The 16,343-nt window shown below is 42.2% G+C and overlaps 1 protein-coding gene across 32 annotated transcripts in view; it reads left to right on the forward strand.

Annotated features, from left to right (window-relative positions):
• The window catches only part of DST (dystonin), a 296,897-nt gene that overhangs the window by 74,432 nt on the left and 206,122 nt on the right, over positions 1 to 16,343 (forward strand). The window lies entirely within an intron of this gene.

Here is a 16,343-nt window from a genome sequence, read left to right on the forward strand (position 1 = left end):
GTGTTGGAATAACAGTGCAGACAACAGCTGAAATGAAAAGGTGAATGTGTGCTGTTGGTGGATATTTGGTTCAGTTTCTTACTGTTTCTTGTGATAGGTTCTTAGCTCCTTCTTCTGGGAGCCCCTTGTTCGTTTCTGTCCTCTGCTTTCACTCAATCGGTTCAGCCATACAACCTCGGCCAGCACCCAAAATACTGAGCTCCCACAACTTCCCTGCTTCGTGGTCGTCATTCGGTCTGTGAGCTACTGACCTGCCTGGGTTCATGTGCCCAGGTACGCCAGCTCTTCAGGTCACGGCCCAACAGCTGCCCTGTGCCCCCATAGTGGTAATTCTGCCCAGGCCCATGACACATGCTGATGCTTTTTAGTCAGTGTAAAATCCCAGTTTTTAGGATTTCAAGCCTCTCTGTAGGCTACATGGCATATAATAAAGTGTTATTATGAAAGCTATCAGAACAAAATCCATATATAGTTCAGTAATATTTGCAAAGACTAAAAATATATCCGAACTTGGACGGAGATGCAAGTTTTGGCCTGGCAGCCCCAGGGGCAGTAATCAATCCCTCCATCTGCAGCAGACAGGTGGCACGTCCGTCAGTCCGGCCGGCCCTGCTGCTGTCACCCTGTCTGCGGCGCTGGCTCGCCCCGGCTCGGAGGACGTGGGCTTCTTGAGGTTGGATTTCATGTTCCCTTACAGCACAAACGTCCTATTGATTACCAATATTTAAAGATGGAGAGAGAGACAGGCATATAGGAAATCGCATCGTCATAGTGACTAATTTTCTGGTGATTTTTGTTACCAAGTTACCAGTCAGCCTTTCTTCTCATCTCGTATTCTTGCCAATACTTAGCATTTCCTGAAATACTTCAGTTTTAGTCAAGTTTTTCACCATTTTTCTCTACCTGCAAGGTTATTTTTATCTGTGAGCTTCAAGTACAGCTTCATATATTTCAGAGCTCCAGGAGAAAATGCTAATTGTCAGTGCTCTCCCCTCTTGTTTGTTCCGTCCTCCTCCCATGAGATAAATATAACAGAAATTGGAATTGGGGGGTAAAGAAAATCTTCAGCTACCGCTGAAGTCAGCGTATGTGCATTTTTAGCTCTATGAGAGCAGAAATCGGCCGTCAAGGTTTTGGTGAATAATTTATGTTCTGCTGAGTTGAGAATATAGAGGATGGCTTTTAAAACATGGGAATAAGACTGTAGCTGGAAAATGGGCTACAGAAATCCTTTGAAGCCTCTGGGGATGAAAGGCTCAAAAGGCTTAATTATTTCAGAGCAATAGAGGTGGGGCTCATAAATGAATGCAGTCACCTCCATAAAAGAGGAACTACACAAGTGTGCTAGTTTTGTTTTGTTTTTGTACAGTGCTTTTTGGGAAGCAAGCTTGTGTTAGGTGGTGTATCAGTGATATTTGTAACAGAATCTGTCAGAAAAAAGGTATGACAAGATTGACAGACCTTTTATGCGCTTTCAGGTCTCCAGATTGGAAGGATGCTGGAAGCTCCTTCCAGCTCTGGGTTAATGGATGCCCAGCCTATGTGCACAAGCATTTCAGATAACTGAAGCTTCTTCACAGCTGAAAAATGCAGTATCTGTACACATAGTGGGGAGAAGGTCCTGAAAAGGCTCCTTTTTCCTCCATTGCTTATAAAGAAATCTAATTGTGAGTTGCTCGGTTGGACACAGCCACACTGTAGATATCTACGGGTAAGCGAGATGAATCGTGGTCCTATTGCTTCCATTTTTACAATGGAAAATTTTAGCAGAGGTGTTAAGGAATAGTCTTAGGAGGGGAAAATCATGGCTTTTGTATTTGTTTTATTTTTTTAAATTATTTTATTTTTCTTTGCCTACTGGAGGTGAGGATAATTTTAATATAATAATATAATTAATTTAATATTAGTATAATATTAAACTAATATAACTTTGAAGATGATTTTAGATGTATTCATTTATTGCTGTAAGGTACAGTACCTCCAATGAGATCCAGAATTCCCTTATTAAATTTCAAAGTGCAAAATGTCAGCCTGGCACTTCGTTTTTGCAGGCTTGCATGGTCACATATGAGGACGCGGACTAAGCTGGCAGGAAGATCACGGCCATGTGTAAAAGGATATCTCAAGTATACAGTTGCACCTTTTGCTAATACTTTTTCATTTCTGCTCTTTGGTTGAAACTCTGAATCTTTCAGAAAACCAGGAGAGCCCTGCAGTTATTATTCATATAATACCATTATTTTAAAATGTGTTTTATGTCTCCTTTTTTACTGATAGTTCTTCTGTTAAGTAGGTTGCCTCAGGTTCCCAAGCTCCCCATGTTTCTTCATCAGTTGCATCAGCAATATGACTACCATTTTGACAACTTCCTCCTTGCTTTGTAATGTTTACTTAAAGAAAGAAGAAAATTGTGACCTCCCAGTAGTCAAGCTGAGTGTTGTTGCTAACAGGTGGGCTAAGATTTCTACATGTGCTGTTTTATTTTTTTTTCCCCAACAAACTTTGTAACAGAGGTGACATTTTTGCACGGTTGCTGGGAGATGCCACTGGCTTTATTTCTGGACGTGTGAAAATGCTCCTGTTCGTGGTGCAGCTCAAAGTTGCAAAATGCTGGAAAAAAAAAAAAGTAAATAAAAAGTAAATAAAATAGCTGAAGGGAGGTATTTCTGAGAACGATGTCAACAGGCCTAGTAAAATGCAGCACAGGCAGAGGAGGTGTAGGTGCTGGCTTCACACCTCCAGAGCGCTGATACACCAGAGTTCTGTGGTAGCTGGCTATGGTGGGGGTGCTCTGACAGTTTTGTTTGTTAAGTGTCAGCATGTATTTCAGGAATAAATACACTGCCTTAAGGTAAACCATTGTTAATTAATTTGCATTAAATCTGAGGTAACTATTGGATATAGGCATTACAAAATTCATGCAGGTAAAATAACATTTGAAATGACTTACAGATTATCAGCCTCTGCTAACAGTCATTACATCTTTCCCCCTCTTTTCCTTTTTCCTTTTTTTTTTTTTTTAATTTTGATAGTACTGGGCTGTCCGTGCCTTACACCAGGGTTAGAAGTGAATGGTATTACTGATCCAGAGTTTTTCCTGGAGTGAAGTTGCAGAGTGCCAGGACAGAAGCGTCGGTGGTGGTGACACCTCTCACATTCACCAGCACCCAGCTGTGCTCTGTAATCCTTGGATTGCTTGTTCTTGGGACAGGCAGCTTTGGCTGCCTTACTGGCAGTAGAAATCATTCAATTCCAAGAGCTTTAGTGAAGCAAAACTTTGTCATTACAAACCTTTCGGCTGCAACTGGAACATGCCAGGCTTCAGCTCTCTGCTTATGTGCCTGGTGTGACTATAACACGTGAAGGTGGCAATCGTTCCATCTTTAAATGGAAGAAAATCAGAACAACTGCACAGCGTGCTCCTACTCATTAGCTTTTTTGTTTAAAAAAATTAAAACTTCTCAATATTATATTTAAATAACACCTGCAGAAAATCCAGCATTCAGCAGTGACTGTATGTGTGACTGTTTTGTTTAATGCCAGGGAATGTTTTGGCTTTGTATCCACTTTCCTTTTTTAAATCTTTCCTCACCTTGTTTGACCTCCATGACTACTTTCAAGCAATTGACTGCACTCCTTTTCCTCCCCTGTTTTTTCTTTCTTTGAAAAACGTTTTTTTTTTTTTTTTTTTCCCCCTGTCCCTACAGCGTAAGCTGTCCTCCAGAGGTCTCAGAGGTCTGAGTATTGCACTGACTGCTGTAGGATACATCCTTCTGCTGTTCCAGATGCCACGCTTAACCTATCATTTCAACATGTGTTTTCACTAAAATGATCATCTTTCTGTGTTGCTGTACTGCAATCCTCCTCACCCAGCTGTAATATGTACAAGCCTGTTGTCTTTGTCTTCACTACCACACACAGCCTTCTCCGCCCTATCAGTTTTCATTCCTTAAACCTTGTTTTTTTTTTTTTTTTTTCTTTTATCAGTGCCATTTTCTAAACTGCCTTTGCCTGTTTTTCAGCTGCTCATTGTACATGGCAATGCCTTCCCAGAAGTGACCTTAAAATCTCCTTCCAAGGTGCCCCTTCTCTCATGTACTTGACAGCACAGAGCTGCTGTGCATATGAAGCCATTGGAGGGCCACGGACCCATGAGGAAGGGTAGAGGACATGTGCTGGGGTGGGTTTAGTGGTCCCAAACTGCAGGGGATCAGGAGAACAGAGCCCCAGATCCTCCAGTCCTACCTGGTTACCCACACCACAAAGTAAAATCCCATATAGGCTGGATCTGGTTGTGCATTGGGATCAGACAGGAGGAGGCATTTCTGCCCTTACCCACATCACCCCCAGTCACCTCTGCCCCCCTGTTCAATAAGCTTTTTAGGACTACTGCAGGACCTGATAAATCATTTTTGTATCATTATCGTGGATGATTCAAATGGTGCTGTATTTGCTTTATACGTGCAGCTGGGGGTATGGGAAGGAAACAGATTGTGGAAGAAAATATGCCACTTTAATTGATTGTTTAGGTGTGGAAATTCACTTTCAGAAAGTGTGACAATTATTTTGGGATAATTTTAAACGTGATTAAATTAGCACTGTTATGCCTTCCTCTGCATCATGAGATCACAGCTCTTAAATTTAACATATCACAGCGCCAGCATAGCCACTTAAAGAAGTTATGTGGTTTACTTCTTTTATTAGCACAGGTAGAGTGTGTGTTTCTTAAAGACGAGCAGTTTTGTGCTTGTACAAAACCTCATGCAAAGCTTTCATATCTCTTTGTGAACATTAAAGGCAGAGATGTGTTCTTATTGTAAAAATGGCTTTGCTAGTAAGTCTCTGTGAAGTGGATTAAGAGTATAGGTACTCCTGGTGAAATACCAAATACAGTTGAACTGCTTCAACTCAGAGTTTATTTTGGTTTTGCGTAGCAGTCAAGAAAAATGGCCAAGGAAATTTCCAGATCCTCGTAGGCATATTTATAATAATAAATAAATGTGTCTTTCAAGCCAAGTCTTCAGCTGAAATTGGCTGGAATAGGAGGCTGATAGGAGTTTCAGAGTGCCCGTGTCCTTCGCCTTCCTGTGCCACAGAAAGCATCCAAGTATTTCTTTTTATGTTTCTTTGTTGTGGAGCAGAATCTGTTATTGTTCGGGAGAGCAGAGGGAGAACAAGGGGTGAGTGTGCTGGTGAAGGCAGGGGCAGCGTGGTAGATGTCTGTGCTGTAAACATCAGCAGATGAGATTGTTTTTTTTAGTGTCAGGCGAATCTGATTCTTGTTCTGGTTATCTTGATGCTGTGTGCAGACAGAATTAATCTCCTTTTTATGTGTATTGTTGTGTGTGACAATCATACTCTGCTTGTGTGTTGTACACTGCAGTCAGTTTCGTGGCCTTAGCTTGTCCCGAGGAAATGCAAACCGTGATGCTTACGGGCTCTGTTGTGTCACATGCAAACACTGCTCTTCTCCCTCCATAAATGTCTTCTCTCGGGACCTTTCTGTGGATATTTTGGACAGTTTTCCTCTGTTTCTTTCTCCAAGGGAGAGCACAGTGAGCAGAGCAGGACGTGATGTGCGCTGGAGTGAAAGGCAAACCAGAGTTGGTGCACATCTCCACTGGCTTGTGGAGGGCTGAGGAAGGTGGTAGCGATTTTCTTAGTGCAATGCTACTTATTATCATCAGTGAAATGGGCAGTCCTCAGAGCTTTCCAATATTGGATTTCAGTTAAAACTCAGTTTGGCATTTTAAAACATAAACTGGCAACCTAGAAAACAGATTTTAATTTGTATCAACGCTTCCTGATATCTCACTAAAATAAATACATAAAACATTCCTCTTTTAAATGAATTTAAATTCTTGTTGAGGTGGTGATGTAAAAAAGTGATAGAGCCAGAAGCCCAGAAGTGCTATGATACACCTCTCAGGGCAGCGTGACATCTGCTTAGATGCTCTTTGGGCTGTGCACAGCTTGTGTGTGTCCTGACAGCTGGATGTGGCATTTTGACATGGGTGTTTTTTCCTATAAAAGCCAGGAATTAAGTAATACTGAAAACTGAAGCAAATCTGAAAGTGGTATTTTTGTCAGTTTTTCAGCGATGCTCACTGCCATCCACAGAGTTCTGCTTTGCTGTGCTCTTTGAACTAAAATTCAGCATCTGTCTCACTACAGGGCTTGGGGGAGAGGGCTGCGCAAAGCAAGTGTTTGCAATGGGTAAATACACTAACGTTTAAGTTTCAAGAGGACTTTGGTTATGTGGGTCAACTGCTAGTTTAGTTTTCTCCTCCACATGTTTTCTGGTTTTTAAGCTGGAAATTGACTAAGAGGAACACTACTTGGAACGGTAGAGGAAGATATTCTGAATTCATTGCTGACGCAAGGCTTGACAGAGTGTGTGGTGTGTAGTTGGATGAGAATTTATATAATGTAAGTAGGAGTGCATGGGGATTGCAGACAAAGGAGAACAGTAAGAACCAAATTAGCTACTGAGTAAGAAAGCAGTGTGCTTTATTGGCTTTTTTCCCCCCTTGAATGGACCAGGCTTACAAGCTACTGCTGTTATTTCATTGCTTTCTTGTATTTCTTCTGTGGGCTGTTCATACCCATTGCTGATTTTTTGCTCTATACTTAAGCTGTAAACTTTCAGGTGCTGGGACCTGGATTTTGTTTGTGTTTCTGACCCCTTTATACCAGGCATTGCTGGGATTAGAAGACACCAGAATAACATTTTTTTAAGTTTATTTCAGGTGTCAATGATGAGACCCAAGTTAGCTACTTACTACTATAAAATTGCCGAGTGATTCCTTGGGGTTCCTCTTCACTTTGATGCCTGCACACACTCAAAGGACAGTATTTCTTCCATGCAGGTGTGATTATTCTTAATTTACATACCTGTAGTTCATATCAGAAGCAGTTTGCATTCCACTCGTTAAGGTTCAACGTAGCATTTTCCATGTAGGATGGTGAACCCAGGCACACCCGCACAGCTTTACTCATTCAGTTATCCCCGCATGGATCAGGAGCAGACCAGGTGAATTCTTTGTTCTGCTTCAAGGATAAATGGGAAGCAGTGGCAGAAAACAGGTTCATTTGAGATTTTTGTGAGTGCAGTTTCTTTTTGAGCCAGATGGGTGTGCAATTAACAAATTTTTGAATATTTTCAGGACACGAAGCGTTCATATGTGGTCTGTTGTGATTTCACATTCTCCTGAATTTGTAGGGTTGGGGTACTGTGCATTACAGGATATCACAAGCCCAAATGATGAGCCATCGTTTCAAGAATTTTGTGTGTGCGTTTTTGTCTGCATGCGGTTTTTATTTTGCTTGTCGAGATGGTCACAGATAGCTCTGCCAAGTCAGTGGGAGTTTGACTATTGCTCCTCCATCTGCAAGGAGGATTAAACTCAGCCCTCCAAAATCATCCAAAAGTCTTAGTTTGTTTCTATCGCACTGTAATGATAACAGAGAAGAATATTATATTTTATGCCTTATGCCTTTCTGTTTCAGCAAATCTGTTTCTTAATCTCTATCAATCTGGATTATGAATGTTGATGGCACAGTCAAACATGTCGAAATGCGTGCTGTTGTGCACGATCTAATGCATTTGGGAGTTTGGAGGCTGGTAAGAGTTGAGCCACAGCAAAGCACATCTTCCTGAGCTGGCAAATGTGTCCTTGGCCCAGGGTGGGCAGTGGTGCTCCCAGGCATTGCCATTTGCCTGAGGTTACCCAAAGTAGCCCATTTAAGGGTGCCCCAAGTGTTTTCAACACGTGGCCGGGAGGCAGGTGTGCCCTGAGCAGCCTGGGCTCCCCAGGCTCCCTTCCAGCCCTGCTTCCTTTCGTGGAGCTGTGCTGGAGCTTTGTCTTGCCTGGATTCAGGCAGACCATGCTTATTTGTTTGCATATGGAATTGGGTCTTTTGTGGGAGAAACAATACCTGAACAGCCCGTGTGTGTACAGCTGGAGGGGAAGGTGCAACTGGAGTTACGGTTTTGTTGTTTTGTCCTGATAAGCCCATCTAATCATTAACAGATGGCCGTGGGGATGTAAATGTCCAAGTGTTAAATTTCATTTTATAGCAGGGGAGCAACCTACCTCCCAGACAGAGAGCTGCATCTTTCAGAGCCCACACAAGAGCCGATGACAAAGCAAATTACAACAGCTTACATGTGACTAAAGACTTTTTTATTTCATTTTTTACAAGTCCTTTAATTTCATTGGCAGTATATTGCTATATACTTGCTATATATGGTATATATATATATTATATTATATTTATTGCTATATCCAAGGTACTAATTTCCAACTTTGTGGTCTGTTCTGTCAGTTTTAATAAACAGACATACTAATAAAGCACTTTGTACTGGTATTGAGTTACGAGGAATTGCAGAGTTCCAAGGACTGGTATCGTTGTTCCAAACCCCAACATTTTAACTTCTGTACTATGCGTGTTAGTCTTCTCTCCAGCAATTAATCTGTATTAACGTTTCATTGCTTCACTTGTAAGGCTGGGAAGCTGCTGAAGTGGGTCACTGGAGTTCAGTGAGCAAACATGCATTAAGCAGAGCGCAGATGAAAGGCTGGTATCTTTGGATGCTATTTGCAGCTGTTGCAATCAACATAACTTCATTGGGAATCCCTCTTAAGGGACGACTGAGTGTAATGCAAAATCAAATACTGAAGCTCTCCAGTTTATTTTCAGTCTTCAGGCTTTCTCGTATGGTTTTTCTTGCAACTTTTATAGTATTTGAGCACTTCCCGGGCTTTGGTGCATTTATGTCTGTCAGCAAATTGAGTTCACTTTCTGCCTGCAAATTACATGCCTCATTTTTTCATAAAGAACATCTTTTCAGAGAGCATGTGCATTTTTATACCTAAATGCATATCCAGAAAAATGATTTGACAAATTTAATTTGAAATAATGGTTTTTCTTGAAAGGTAGAGGAACAAAAATATTCATTTTGAAGAATATGTCATAGATCCTAAACATCAATTGCTTTTATGTTGTGAAGGCTGAACACTAATCACGTAGAAGTCAACGGGGGCTTTTATTTCAGGAAAGGTTAACTGTTAGCTTCAGTGAGGTCAGGGTTTGGTTTTGTTTGGCTGTAACTCCAGGAACAACACACAATTCCTAGCTCATCTTCAGCTCCTGAGTGCAGTGACCGTGCAGTTTAGTAGAAGTGGAGAGTGAAGTAGAGCATCAGGTTTTAGAATAATCAGGCAAAACTTTTATCCTGATCCATCCTTGTAATCAGATCAATTTATATATGTGACCTTTGCCCTTATGGTGTAAGAACATTGATTGATTTTCCAAGGAGAAGAAACTGAAGTGGAGAGATGCATAAATTCTTAACACAGTAATCGGAGCAACCAGAAGCTTTAGGATAAGATCTAAGTTGAGGTTCGTATTTTATTGCTACTTAAATTAACAATGCAAACCTCAGGATAGAAGTTAATTGGAATCACTTCCATAACTACGTGCATGGATGATCTGACGTGGCATACAAATCGAGCCTCGTTACTGCCTCGCCTGACAGGAAGGTGCAGAGGAGAAGCCACTTTTGCAAGAATCCTGCTGCATGGGTGCACACCTTGTCAGAGTGGGTGGTAGCTGAGTGGGAGACATTTTCTGGAGGGGGAAAAAACACACAAAACCCCCCAGGTCAGATGATGACAATTGCCAAGTGCATCTCTCTGTGTGGGGAGCAGTTGATGGTGAGTCCCACTGGGGCAGCCCAAGATTTCATCCTCCTGCGCCATTCGCTGGCAGCAGCTGGCAGTGGATGCTTTGGAGAAGGAGGAGAAAGAGCCAGTGGTTTCTTTCCCTTCCTCAGGTGGCTTGGGGCTGCTAGAGAAGAACAGCAATGGAAACAGCAGCACATAACGCAGGCTTTTCTCTTAGGGTTTAAAGATAAATATTTGATATTTGATAGGTATTTTTTTGCATAACTTCACTTTCTGTGTGCCATTGCGTCGGTTCCAGATTTTAGCCATCTGGGAGTAACACAGTGAGACAGAAGCACCTTGTGCCTTGTCCTTCCCTCTGTAAAGTTTCATTTGTTTATAAGCAATGGCAGCACTATTCAAGCACCTTTGTGCATGTGTGGGACACTTCAGTAGCTGAAACTTCGCATCTGCGAGCCCGGTGAGTTGGAATGTAAACTTGTCACGGAGGAGGAAGTGATGGCAGCGAGCAGTAAGTGGGAGAGAGAAATGAAGTTGCGTTGCCTGAATGAAATGAGCCTTTAAAAGAGGGTTGTAGATTTTCATCATTTTTAAGAATAGAATCTCAAGAAGGCTATGCATTTCTGCAGTTTGTGCCTTATGAATGTCTAGCAGATTCAGTTCTGCTTGTATTTCTTAAATTGTAGGATATGTCCTTTGTGTAAGAATCTTTCTCTGACCTACAGCCGCTTGATTTGTTTTGACTTTTCTTCCAACAGAGTGAAACCCCATCCTTAGGTCTGTCTTGAACTCTCCTATCCAAGTTTCATTGCCTTGACTCATGAAATGCAGTTTTTTAAATTTCTTGTTCTCACATGTGGACCATGTCTCTCCCTTGCTCCATGCCCTTACGCTCTGGCTTCCTCTGTAGTATCTAAACTCTGTACCTTACCAGTCCGTCTGCATTTATCCTCGTATTTTGTATTTGGCTGACAAGGCCTCCATTCAGTCTTTCTAAAAAAAGCAGTAACGTGATGCTGTCGCCAAGGCAAACTCCTGCAAACAGCCAGTGCTGCTCCCCAAGCTGTCCTGCTACGGGAACACCAACAGAGACGTAAACAAGGAGTGTTGTAAGTGCTGATTTTATACACCCAACGGGGAGCTGTTAAAAAAGAAAAAATTATAAAGGTGATTAAATATGAAATGTTACTTCTAAGGCTTGACAAACATCTCCTGCACTTCAGGATGAGCTGATTTAAGAACAGCACCGTTCTGTATTAAAATTCATGAAGTAGTCCTTTTGAAATATAGAAATTGAAACACTATGTGAAGTGAAATAAACTTTGCGAAGGAAGCAAACAACTCACAGAAGGCTGGGTCGCCAACTGAGCTGATTACTCTGAGCAAACTGTCATATCTACCCCCTCCCCAAATCCTGGGTAAATACCAAGAACTTCTTGGGGATCCTTTAGGTGAGGAGCTACTCTGTCAGGACAAACACTGAATTTTTATTACCGCTCCAGTTCTGAGTGACTAAATTGTTAAGTATTTTGCAGAGGACTGTTTTTTCAAAGACAAAAACTGTTCAAAATAATGTGGGAGTTCCCTGATTTCCAGTAGTCCTTTCCCTATAAGTAGATGTTGCCCCCATTACAATAGGCCCTGAAACTGTGACACCTCCACACTCAGTGCTTCTGGTCTCAGGCTGGATATGCACAGATCCCCGTACGAGACCCCTAATACTGCTTCAGAAACTTGTTAGCAATTTAGCAAGACTTCACCATAGCTGCCAGTTTGTTAGCTATTCAAGACGTGAATGCTAATTCAGTCCTGGTATTTTTTATAGCAGAAGGGTTATATATTTTAATCATTGGAAATCATTGTCAAAGTATGGTAGGATTTTATATGCTGCATGTCTTGATGAAAATTTCATGCAATAACACAATTCATAGCATTAGGTACGTAGTCATACACTTTACTGTATTATATATTGTAGCTCTAATTCATTAATTCCTAAATTTATCTAGTTCAGGATACTGTACAGGATCAAAGATAATCCCGGGTTTTCTAACAGGGGCTGGTTCTGCAGAATTACTATTTCAGATAGTCCAAGTCGATACACACAGCCTACAGATGATGTGTGTGCTTTAAAAACCTGCTATAATTAAGAATAGCCACGAATGATATGAAAGCTGGTAGATTGCATGTTCGTAAGGTTATTCAGCACTTCCCTGTAAAAAATCCTTTGTTTCTAACTATCCTAGCTCGACATGCTTGAATTGAGACTTTTACCTTCTGGCGACTGCTCCAGACTCTGGTAGGTTTGTTGGGTGCCCTCTGGCTCTTAATTCCTGAGGGAGCATGGCTGATTGGTACAGGCGTTGGGAGGCATGTGAGAAGGTAACACGGAGTTTGCAGGAGCAGAGAAGAAGGCCTCCTAGGTACAGCATTTCAGCACTGCCTGGAGAGCTGGATTTGTGTCTTCTGTAGCTCTGTAATCCTGGGGGAGTATCATAAAGCAGATGTTTTCTCAAGAGGTGATTCATTAATTATGCTCTGAGTGCAATATTTGAGATAGCAGGGTCTAGCTTGTGGACGTGCTGAGCAACAGAACTTGAGGAGAACTAACCTCTGAACAGACATCTCTGAAAAATCATATATTTAGTGTCTCAGTACTCAGCTTTTTATATCTCTTAATTTTCTTTTCTCTACAAAATGGGAATAATATCTTCTTTCCTAGAAATTTTGGACAAGAAATTATTCCGTACTATGTATTCAATCAGTATACTTAGGAATACCAGAAGAAAGCCTATAACAAAGTGAATTTTGTCTTCCCAGCTTGAAGAGTGAAAAGTGAAAAGGTTTGGTGCTCTGTATGCAACAGTGACATGAAATACATTATTGAATAACCGCTCTTTAAATGAATAGCATCCCTTCTATGTACTAGACAGTAGTCTAGTGAAAAGTAAGTGAAAATTAAATGTTATAGTGCATATTCCCAAGAGGGTTTTATTAAGGTTTCACAGCCAGTTTTAATTCCAGTTTTCGCTCTACTTTTGAGTACTTCATTTTTCAACCTCAGTGTAATGTTCAATGTTCTTTCAACACAGGTTTTTTTGAGTTTTAATGTAAGTAAGTCCTACAAATAGAAGCAATTTGTGCAAAAAAATGAGTGTGTTAATATATAAGTAAGAAATAACTCATGACAGGGCTTTTGTAAATACCTGGATAAATGTAGACAAACCTGTTGCATATCTGGCCATTCATGTAGGCAAACAAAATGTCAGCAGAGAAGCAAACTTAACTTATCAATGCAAAAAAGCTGCCTAAGCAAAGGAGATAATGTTTTTCAAGTCTGTCAGTGGTGGAGAAACTCCCAACTTTGATATTGTCACCATTGGAAAGAGGAAAGAAGTACAGAAATTTGCAGCACATCTAGAAAACTGGGGATTTAGAGAGGTAAAGATGGTTTTGGGTTGCATTTCGGCACAGAGGAATGCTTGGCTGCTGCTCTCCAGGAAGGCATCGCAAGGGTGGTCAACGTCAGGTGTTGACTTTGGCGTAATTGCAGCAGGAAAACTGTCCTGAGAAGCTGCTGTAATGCGCAGGTGCAGCAGTCCATGCAGGCAAGGAGGATTTGTGAAGGGGGCATCAGTGTCAGAAGGATCTGGCCCCTGAATTTGTCATCTGGATCGATCACAGGCATAGCGTATCCTGAGTTGGAGGGGACGGTGAGGATCGTCGGCTCCTGGCTTCACACAGAGCTACCTAAGGGTTAAGCCAAGGGCGTCGTCATATCCAAGGGTTATATCCAAGGGCGTTGGCTGGGAACACGCAATGAGATGCCTTAGTTCTGACAACTGCTTTTTACCCACAGAAGTGCAAACCTGGACCTGCGCTGTGGTATAGATCCGTAAAGTAGGTGCCAGCCTACTAAGACCGTGGATGTTTTGTTGGGATAGTTTCAGAGGTATATAAAATATAGGAGACTTAATTCGTATGTCTGATACATGTCTGCAATAACAGGTAAAGCAGAGAAGCTCCAGTTGGTTACTTAACCACTGAGGGCTTTGTATTATGATCTATGGATCAGATGATCAAGATGTGCTGTCTTTCTCCAGCCGCCTCACCTGTACCCTGCCTCGGCTGGGGCGGCACCGCCGCCGCGCATTTTGCGATGACGTGCTGGCCTTGCCACTCGCTGTTGACAGAGGCAAAACAGACTTCCTGGTTCGAAAAGCTCAATGTTTGTACTCAAATGTGCCTTACTGCACCCAAAGTTCAGAACAAACAAGCATACATGCTTCATTTAATGCCTATAGCGAGTTAACTCCAGAGGGTTCGCCGTTTTTCCGTGCTGTAGCAGCCGATGGGCTGTTTGCTCGTGTTTTTTTTTTTTTTTTAAAGGGGAGTTCCTACTTTCTGACAGCTAGGAGAAGCCCTGGGCTCGGCTTGCTTTTCCCTGGAAGGGAACTGTGAGGTTTTGAAGGGAAGAATGCGACCGTTCACTAAAGATGAAAAGGACTGGAGCGCAAAGCTGGTGGAGCTCATGTGCTGCATGGGTCAGTGGCACGGCAGCAGGTTTGCTTTGCAGTGGGAGGGCATCAGAGCTACGTCTGCTAGCTAGCAGGGCTCTCCGTGGGGAAAACTTCTCACCAGAGGCTTTGAATGGCTTTTGCTTCTTAGCTGTGCCTTGCTGTGGCTGTAAGCTGCCTGTCTGCTGGTTCCTTCACTTGGCTTCACTGTGCTCTACCTGGAGGTTGAGCGCATGAAATACTGTCGCACTGCACCTTCATCCTAACTGGCATTTTCTTGTCTGTTTGTTTTTTGATTAAAAACCACAAGTGTTTTTTATTCTGGTGTTTTTTTCGGCATTACAGGCGGCAGTTTTCTTCCTTGTTACACATTTGTATATGCCATAGCTATACAATTTCTCTACAAGCGTAGAAAAGGGTAATTGATATTCATATATAAAAGGAATATGGGGAGCAAGCATCATTTTTTACTTCTATTGGCATTTTAATTGAAGGTAGGGTTGAAATTAATAGTCACTACATGTTCTAACAAGATACATGGAAGGGAATTTGGGGGATTATTTTTTTTTCCTGTTGTCCCAGTAACATTTTCCCAGCTGTAAACGTTTGTGGTGGTTAGTCAAAACCAGCTGAAGGTTACCTTAGGAAAACAGGCACATTGTATGCTTGTGGGCCGGTACCTGCAGTTCAGAAAAGTTGGGTTGCTTTTACAACAGCTACCCGTAATGGCACAGCTCTAAGGGAAATTAGTTCTGTATCTTTCATTTCTCTGTTTTTCCGCTCTCTACATCTGCCAAGCCAGGGCTTCTACCTTACTGGGAGAAATTACTGGTGTTGGAAATACTGCCTTCCTGGATGAAGGCTATAGGAAAATGTCTACATAGCAAAAAGGTTTTTTACTCTGTCTGATTTTTTCCTCACACACTGTGTGTTTTGCTCTTAGGTGGTCTCCTAATTCTCTTTTTGGGTCATTGACTGGTATAGGTCTGCGTGGAGCTGTGAAGAGGGAAACAGAATATGCCAGAAACTTGGAGATCTTGGAGCAGTATGGAAAAGGTGTTTTGGGAACAGTTCCTGCTCTGTACAGAGCCAAATGTATGAGTACACTGCACAGACTAACTGCAGGACTCATCATCGCAGTGAATGCAGGAATTAGAGGTGTTATAAAAGGATTAAAAAAAAAAAGGCCGAGAAATCATCAGTGGATCTCACATGGAAAGATGTGTACAAGCTTGTAGGAAGCTTCACAGGCTTTTGCTTGCCTTGGTTTTGAGTTAGTTCCTGAGAACTCCTTCCTCACGAGTGTGAGGAGCAGCAAGCAATGCTCTTCATGGCCCAGTGTGTGATCGCAGGCCATTTGGAAAGGCTTCAATACCACACCAGTGACTTGGATGTCCATGGATGTGCACCTCCCATAATTTTTTACCTGTCTATTTTACTTCTGTGACCTTTGACCAATACGAAAACAATATTTTAATGTAAAATCCAGGATGTGATTCAGTCTTCTAGTGATGGCTGCAGCTGACAAAAGGGTCTTGTTTGGCTACCTGAGCTACTTGCTCCTCCTCAGCCGCGCTACAAATAGCCCAAGTCAATGAAACAGCTGCAGTTTTGTTGTAGGGGGTCTTAAGGGATCTGGCTATTTTAGGCTTGCACAGATGGTCCCGGTCCCAATGCACAGCAGCTCCTGCTCTGGGGAGCTCTGGGACCGGACGGCTCTGTAGCAGTTGTACCATCTAATGACCACACCACGCTTTTGGGCTGGGGGAGCATCACTGTCTCTTTAGCATGGCTGTGTATGGTGTGTGTGCATACATCCCATCCGTGGTGGGATGCTTCCTTACCCTACTGCTCCTGTTACTTCTTCTTGGCATGTTGTGGGCAATCACTGATGTTAACTGCCACACCACGGAGCAAGCTGTCGGCAGTAGCTGGGCCTCAGCGCTGTTTATATTGTGGAGGTTTAAAAGAAACAAGGTGCTTTCTCTGACTATAAAGCATGTTGGAACAAAGGTGATGTTCCAGTCAAAAAGCACAGTGACCAGAAAGCCAGCTTTCATACAGTAAGGGATTTCCTATTGGTAAATACTGTAATCATTTATCAGATTGTAGAGGCTGGAAGTGGTATTTGTAGCTCTTA

Source organism: Anas acuta, chromosome 3 (assembly GCF_963932015.1).
Source record: "Anas acuta chromosome 3, bAnaAcu1.1, whole genome shotgun sequence".
Taxonomy (NCBI): Eukaryota; Metazoa; Chordata; class Aves; order Anseriformes; family Anatidae; genus Anas; species Anas acuta.